This window comes from Cervus canadensis, chromosome X, assembly GCF_019320065.1.
Source record: "Cervus canadensis isolate Bull #8, Minnesota chromosome X, ASM1932006v1, whole genome shotgun sequence".
Taxonomy (NCBI): Eukaryota; Metazoa; Chordata; class Mammalia; order Artiodactyla; family Cervidae; genus Cervus; species Cervus canadensis.
In genome coordinates this window covers 135,033,888-135,040,410 of record NC_057419.1, presented here as the reverse complement: position 1 = coordinate 135,040,410, position 6,523 = coordinate 135,033,888, and the positions used below count along the sequence as shown (strand labels likewise).

The 6,523-nt window shown below is 39.6% G+C and overlaps 1 pseudogene; it reads right to left on the bottom strand.

The window, feature by feature from the left end:
* Positions 1-264: 264 nt before the first annotated feature.
* LOC122435853 lies at positions 265-778 on the bottom strand (annotated as a pseudogene).
* Between the last annotated feature and the right edge of the window lie 5,745 nt (positions 779-6,523).

Genomic DNA, 6,523 nt, shown 5'->3' with positions numbered 1-6,523 from the left:
ACTCAAGAATAAAAAGAAATGAGCTATCAAATCACAAAAATAAATGGATGAAACCTGAATGAATATTATTAAGTAAAATAAACTAGTCTGGGAAAGGTTATACACTGCATGATGCCAATTATATGACATTCTGGAAAAGGTAAAACTGTACAGCAAATAAAAAATATCAGAGGCTTTTTCTTTAGCTTCAGAATAGGTTTATTAGTTTGGATACAGTTTGTTGGCACTCAACTATGCCTTTTCTACTTTGACATACAAATCCACTCAATCCGAGTCATCGTTGTCACCCCATACCTCATATATTGTAATGTTATTGTGTGTGTCTGCAGGAACCTCTATATAGGGACGTTTGTGGTTACCAGTGGTTGCAGCAGCGAGTTTCAGATTCCGCACCCTGAACACAAAGTTCACAAGGTCCCTCTCAAGCTGGGTTAAGGTACCAAACATATAGTCTTTGTCGGGGGAAAGCCTTTTTCTTCTGTCCTGGAGAACCAAATGAACAGCCCTGATGGGCATGACGAGTGCACACCTTACCCTTGTTACTGTCTCCTGGAAACTTCAGTATCACCAACACCACAGAGAGGAGAAAAACCCAGTGTGACTTGCTCCCAAGCCAGCCTTGGGCATGCTCTGGTTGATTCTGCCGAATTCAAAAGTGCCTTCCACAGGGCACCTTCCCCGGAAGATCTACAGCTTCATCTTTCAGAACATAAAACACATAGGCACAGAAAAAGGGCACACACATAGGCCAGAAAAAGAACCATATTACAGACCGCATAGTGAGCTGAAAGGAAGTGGCTCGTGGTGTGCTGGTCTGCCCTTGCACCTGGAGACTAAGGACCAAGCAGGGCTAGGCCTTTGGTGATGTCACAGAGGGCCCCACCCTGGCCAGAATCCATCTGGCCGTTGTGATGACTTCAACGCAGAGGATAAGGAGGCTTGCGGGGTGGGGGGGGGGGGCGGTGGTCAACTGGGAGTAGGGCTTAAAGGGACATTTCCAGTGGGCAATTGAAAAAGAGGCAGGGAGTGACAGAATGCCACTTCCTTGTCAGTGTATTCTTTCTGAACCTGGTGCTCTACTGGGAGAGGGGCTCATCTTCTATTTTTATTTTTCCATTTGTTGAATCCAGATACTGTGGTGAGCGGAGCAGACTCAGGGGCATGTGCCCCTGTGGAGCAGAGAGCAAAGGGGGAAAGAAAGATATTAAAGCAGAGGCCACAAACTAGGAGCCACTGGTGTGTTTTGTGTGGCCTACACCATTCCTAAAGATGATCATGCTCAGTGAAACTATTCTGTATGATGTTATGGTAAATACATGACACTACATATTTGTCAAGACCCAAAGAACCTTACAGCACAAAAAAGTGAATCAATGTATGCATATTGAAAAAAAACACACACAAGATTTTGACATTAAGAATGGAATGCAGAATTTGACTAAACAATCTAATTATATTACAAACATATGAAACCACCTCACTAAGATACCCTGGCTTAAGTAACTTCAAAAATGAATGGAGTTTGCAAGACTAAAAGCAAAAGAAAAAAGCACTGTAATCTAGTTGATAGTGTTCTTTCTTGTAGGGGTACAGGTCAACAATCCTGATACTGTTATACATGTCTATTTGTATTAAACAATCAAATGGATGGCATGTGAGTATACACACTATTTCTTTGTTCTGTTAGCTGAAAGGGTCTAAAAGAAATGATACTCCTGAAATCTGAAAGAAACTATGACATAAATCTTTGATGTAAATCCATAAATCTTTGATTAGAAGAGCTTGTTATGCATGTTCTGAACCAGGGAATGAAAATACTAAGTCCTGAAGACCCACTCAGCCTCCAAAGATGGGATTGCCTACCATTTCTCTGTCTAGCCTTGACCTCGACCCTCTGCATTTCTCCTTCCTCCAGCAAATCCCTCAATACACTAAGAACAACTTTAGAAAGCTCCGACCTGAGAGAAATATGCCAAACATATTATATATCAATTCATGGGTTCATCAATACTATGGTTTTTTTTGTAGTCTGCTCTTCATTTTTTAATTTTTTAATTTTGTAATTATTATTTGGTTACATCACGTGGCATGTAGGATCTTAGTTCCCTGACCAGGGATCAAACTCATGCCCCTTGCAGTAGACACATAGAGTCTTAACCAGTAGGCCACCAGGGAAGTCTTACCATTGGGGTTTTAATGTCTAACAAGTATAGGTCTACATTAAGGAAATAGTGGTGCATTCTAGCACTGATTACAATTGATAGTAGAGGATGGTATTCTAGTTTTCTCCTTTTAGAGACAGATGATTAGTGCCAATGATAGTCAAAGCTGCAGTTAATCTGCCCATGGACTAATTATTTTAATCTTTTTCATTCTAGAATATTGCAATATATTAGTGTTTCTAAAGCTGAATGTGCAAATGAATCATTTGGGGATGACGTTAAAATGCAGACTGCTAACTGAGTAGGTCTGGGATGGAGTCTGAGATTTTTCATTTATTCTAATAAGTTCCCAGGAAATCCCCACTCTATGGTCTGTGGACGACAGAGCAGAACCATTATGAATAATATTAGATACTGATCTAAAAATTGACTGTAATAATAATCTGTAGTAATAGTAATAATCTGTAGATCATTACTCTCTAAATTTTAAAATAACTGTCTATAGCTAGGTCATGACATCTTCTACTGGAAGTTTGCTGTCAATTAGTCTGAAGTTTGCATGTACCTTTAAAAGGCTTCTTACTGATTTCAGAGGCTTGTGCTTTTTGGCCTCTGAACTAATAAAAAAAATCACACCATCAGAAATCAGGAAATGCTGCCTGCCAACTAGCATAGGAAACTCTCAAACTTCTATAGTTTGTAACATCTGATTATTCCAAATATGATCTCTCATCATTTCATAATTTTCAGCCTTTTACACACTTCATACTTCCAACTTTTCATGAAATGGGTAGCACACATTTAGAATATGAATGTATTTAAAACTTCTTGCTTCTTACTAATCCTCTCCACAGGTTATTTTAAAGCCAAACAACCTCATTCATGGTGAATACTTTCATCCAAAGTGCAACTAAACAAGAAAAAAAAACTAGAATCTCATCTTCCAGATTTGACAATATCTCTATGACTCAGTGCAAGTGTCAAAATCACTTTGTTTTATGAATACATCAAAGATTAGATTCTGACACATCCCTTGACTTTTCTAAATGTAGCACTGTCATGTTGGATTGTGGAGAAGGCAATGGCACCCCACTCCGGTACTCTTGCCTGGAAAATCCCATGGATGGAGGAGCCTGGTAGGCTACGGTCCATGGGGTCGCTAAGAGTCGGACACAACTGAACGACTTCACTTTCACTTTTCACTTTCACGCATTGGAGAAGGAAATGGCAACCCACTCCAGTGTTCTTGCCTGGAGAATCCCAGGGACAGGGGTGCCTGGTGGGCTGCCGTCTATGGGGTCACACAGAGTCGGACACGACTGAAGTAACTTAGCAGCAGTAGCAGCATGTTGGATTGAGGAATGTTAAAGAGAAAATTACAGGCCTAAAATGGAACAACTTGTGCTAAAGCCCATGATACCAAATGTAGATTAAACAACTAATATAATTGCAGCTTTGACCTTCACCAGAACGTATTCTTAACCAACCAGTCTAGAATTTTCTGGTCAGCACCAATGAGGTCCCCTGTCACATGAGCCCTCTACACCCCTCAGAGGAAGAAGAGGCAATCTGCATGATTAAACCCCTTATTTCCCTCCCCTCCCCCTCAAAAAAGATGTTTTGGCCTAAAACAATTTTTTTTTTCTTTTGCTAATAGGTTCCTCTTCTCATCCTTCTTTCTATAAAAATCTTCTATCTTGTAAAACCCTTGAGAGCACCGTTTGCTAGGTGGGATGCAATCTGACTCATGAAGAGCCTAATAAAGCCAATTAGAACTTCAATTTAATTGGCTGAACTTTTTTTTTACCTTACCACCAAGCATGAGAGACCTTAGTTCCCTTACTAGGGATTGAACCCCACAGTGGAAGAGCAGAATCATAACTATTGAATTGACAGGGAAGTGTCTGAACTTTGTTTTTTAATAAGAATAAAATCTGTTATAAAACCCAAAAAATTTGCTACTAGTTGAGGGTTTCAATAATGGAATGTCTATATAAGACAAAAGCAGAAGATATTAAGAAGAGGTGGCAAGAATACACAGAAGAACTATACAAAAAAGATCTTCACAAGCCAGATAATCACAATGGTGTGATCACTCACCTAGATCCAGATATCCTGGAATGCGAAGTTAAGTAGGCCAAAGGAAGCATCACTACAAACAAAGCTAGTAGGGGTGATGGAACTCCAGTTGAGCTATTTCAAATCCTAAAAGATGATGCTGTGAAAGTGCTGCACTCAATAGACCAGCAAATTTGGAAAACTCAGCAGTGGTCACAGGACTGGAAAAGGTCAGTTTTCATTCCAATCCCAAAGAAAGGCAATGCCAAAGAATGTTCAAACTACCACACAATTGCACTCATCTCACATGCTACCAAAGTAAGGCTCAAAATTCTCCAAGCTAGGCTTCAACAGTATGAGAACTGAGAATTTCCAGATGTTCAAGCTGGATTTAAAAAAGGCAGAGGAACCAGAGATCAAATTGCCAACATCCGTTGGATCATAGAAAAAGCAAGAGAGTTCCAGAAAAACACCTACTTCTGTTTCATGGACTATGCTAAAGCCTTTAATTGTGTGGATCACAAAAAAACTGTTGAAAATTCTTAAATAGATGGGAATACCAGACCATCTTATCTGCTTCCTGAGAAATCTGCATGCACGTCAAGAAGCAACAGTTAGAACCAGACAAGGAACAATGGACTGGTTCCAAATTGGGAAAGAAATATGTCAAGGCTGGATATTGTCACTCTGCTTATTTAACTTATATGCAGAGTACATCATGTGAAATGCCTGGCTGTATGAAGCACAAGCTGGAATCAAGATTGCCAGGAGAAATATCAATAACTTCAGATATGCAGATGACACCACCCTTATGATATAAAGTGAGGAGAAACTAAAGGGCCTCTTGATGAGGCTGAAAGAGGAGAGTGAAAAAAGCCAGCTTAAAACTCAATATTAAATAAACAAATGTCATGGCATCCAATACCACCACTTAATGGCAAATAGATGGGGCAACAATGGAAACAGTGAGAGACTTTATTTTCTTGGGCTCCAAAATCATTGCAGATGGTGACTGCAGCCATGAAATTCAAAGACGCTTGCTCCTTGGAAGAAAAGCTATGACCAACCTAGATAGCATATTAAAAAGCAGAGACATTACTTTGGTGACAAAGGTCCATCTAGTCAAAGCTATGGTTTTTCCAGTAGTTGTGTATGGATGTGAGATCTGGACCTTAAAGAAGGCTGAGCACTGAAGAACTGATGCTTTTGAACTGAGGTGTTGGAGAAGACTCTTGAGACACCCTTGGAGTGCAAAGAGATCAGTCCTAAAGGAAATCAGTCCTGAATAGTCACTGGAAGGACTGATGCTGAAGCTGAAGCTCTAATAAGTTGGCCACATGATTCGAAGAGTTGACTCATTAGAAAAGACCCCAATGCCGGGAAAGATTGAAGGCAGGAGAAGGTGATGAGAGGATGAGATGGTTGGATGGCATCACCGACTCAATGGACATGAGTTTGAGAAAACTATGGGAGATGCTGAAGGACAGGGAAGCCTGGTGTGCTGCACTCTTTGGGGCTGCAAAGAGTAGGACATGACTGAGGGACTGAACAACACAACAATTTAAGGAAAACAATCAATTCAAAATAAAATGTATTCAACATTTAAAGAAAAATTCAATTTGATAAAACTCATATCTTACATTGGACTTCCCTTGTAGCTCTACTGGAAAAGAATCCACCTGTAATGCAGGAGACCAGGTTCAGCCCCTGGGTTGGGAAGATCCCCTGGAGAAGGGAAAGGCTACCCACTCCAGTATTTTGGCCAAGAAAATTCCATCGACTGTCCATGGAGTCACAAAGAGTTGGACACAAGTGAGCGACTTTCACTTTCACTTTCATATCTAACATTTGGCCGTAAGACTGGGATTTATTGAGTCAATAGAGTGAATCTTGATTAGAAAGGGCTTCTTTTTTTGTATGAATAATCTGAAATTAAGAAAGAGCTCCATTATTAAGTCATTAATAAAACAAACTATTTGACTTAGATTAATAACTCAGAGAAATAGACAAAAAAAACACTCAGCAGAAAAATAAAGCAAAACATTTCATACACATTCACATTTCTCTTTATCTTTTAAAAACTTGGCATTATGGTATTTTTTCTCTAAGTCACATTTTCTTTAGAGCTCACCAAAGATACAGTGGTCCCTCTAGCTTCTGAAATTCCACAGCATTATCTGTATAACTCAAATAGCAATCAGCTAAAATCAGCTCATAATACAGGTTATATTTTTTGTATAGATTCTATAGTACAACTAGCAGAATTGGAGTGAGAGCTCTCGGAGGTTACACACCAAGTTTTT